Here is a 2,006-nt window from a genome sequence, read left to right as displayed (position 1 = left end):
AGCTCGAATTCTAGTTTGATCTAGAAATTGAAAGAACTGTAAAGAGATTGAGAAAAGAGTAAAGAAATTCAAAAGCTGTTGTAGTAATGGATGATTTGCAAGATATGGAGAATTTGAACCCCCAAGAAGAAATATAACAGTGAATGCATAAGGAGGTAAATAAGGTCAGAATGGGCAGATAATTTATGGGTAATTAGGGAATAACAACATTATCTATATGGCAGATGATAAAGACAGATCTATTAAAAATTATGCAATGTTGACTACTCAAGCTATAAATCCTGAATTAGTTAGACTCGAAATGCAAGCTGATAATTTTGAGCTTAAACTAGTGATGTTCTAGATGTTGCAAATAGTAGGGAAATTTAATGGGTTGCTATGTGAAGATCCTCATCTACACCTCAAGTTGTTCTTGGAAGTAAGTGATGCTTTTAAAATTGTTGGCGCATCTCAAGAGGCATTGAGACTTAGACTTTTTTCATTTTCTTTAAGAGATCGAGTAAAAACATGGTTGAATACCTTACCACCGACACCATCATTACATGGAATGACTTGGCTGACAAATTTTTGATGAAATACTTCTTATCAACTAAGAATGCAAAATTGAGGAATGAAATCACATCTTTCCATCAACTTGAAGATGATAGTTTGTATGATGCATGAGAAAGATTTAAGGAGTTACTCAAGAGATGTTCTCATCATGGTATTCCTTGCTGCATATAGTTGGAAACTTTCTACCATGGTCACAACCCAAGCACCAGATTAATGGTGGATGTTTCAACAAATAGGACTTTACCATCTAAGTTTTATAATAAGACTTATGAAATTTTAAAGAGGATAACCAACAATAATTATCAGTGGCCATCAACTAGGCAAGTTGCAGTAAAAAGAACAGTAGGAGTTCATAATATAGGCGCCTTAAATGCATTGTCAGCCCAACTAACCTCATTAAGAAATATAATGAAGGCTATGACTACTGCTCTAACAACTGTTAACCATGTTGCTGAAGCATCTTGTGTTTATTGTGGAGAGGGGCACTTATTTGACAATTCACTTGGAAATCTAGCCTCGATCAACTATGTATGCAACTTTAACAAATAGAACCAAAACAAATCATATTCAAACACTTACGACCCTGGATGGAGACAACACCCAAACATTTTATTAAGTAATCATAACTAGAATGCTGTAGCAACTAGTGGACAAAATAGGCATGCTTAACCACTTGGATTTCACCAATAAAATCAAGGGCAAATAAACACCATCAATGATCAAATCAATTCTCTTGAAACTTTGCTTAAGGAATACATTGTGAAGAATGAAATAGTTGTTCAGAGTCAAGCTGTATCTTTGAAAAACTTAGAGAATCAGGTTAGACAGCTTGCTACAACATTTAGTAACAGACCTCGAGACTGTTTACCTAGTAATACAGAGGATCTGAGAAGAGATGGAAAAGAGCATTGTAAGGTGATTAACTTAAGATCTGGAAAGAATGTTTATATTTTGGTTGGTGTACCAAAAAGAAGAGTGGAACCCATTTCAACGCAAAAAGAATCTCACGTTGAAGACAAACCGCAACAACCCATTTTCCAACCTATTGATGTGAACAACCAACTACAACATCAGTAGAAAATAATGATCTAGCAATTATGGAAGAACATATTATAGTGCCAACAACATCAGTTCATAACATGACAAAAGTGAAGTAACCTATGCAACCTACTGCAACATAATTATGAAATGAGAGTTATCATGACATTTTTATACTTAAATCAGTAATACTTAGAGAGTAGAATATATGTTTTTATTGCATTTTAATTATATTTTGCATGAACATCCATTTTAGTTTATTTTTAATAAATTAAGTTGTTTTAGAATAATTTTTGCTTAGATTACATGAATAATTGTAGGTGACCGAAAGTTTAAGTTTCAAGGAAGGAATGCTACTGCAATAGACTTGCAGAGATAATGAAAGAACTTCGCTACAGAAGAATTGAAATAAGCCT

General features: G+C 33.5%; 1 non-coding gene across 1 annotated transcript; it reads right to left on the bottom strand.

Annotated features, from left to right (window-relative positions):
- Positions 1 to 600: 600 nt before the first annotated feature.
- On the bottom strand, positions 601 to 707 carry LOC112098741. Its single transcript, XR_002905850.1, has one exon. It is a non-coding gene; the product is annotated as a small nucleolar RNA R71 (small nucleolar RNA).
- Positions 708 to 2,006: the final 1,299 nt, after the last annotated feature.

This window comes from Citrus clementina, unplaced genomic scaffold (assembly GCF_000493195.1).
Source record: "Citrus clementina cultivar Clemenules unplaced genomic scaffold, Citrus_clementina_v1.0 scaffold_5, whole genome shotgun sequence".
Taxonomy (NCBI): Eukaryota; Viridiplantae; Streptophyta; class Magnoliopsida; order Sapindales; family Rutaceae; genus Citrus; species Citrus x clementina.
The sequence above is the reverse complement of the archived record's forward strand: the minus strand, read 5'-3'. Positions and strand labels throughout refer to the sequence as shown.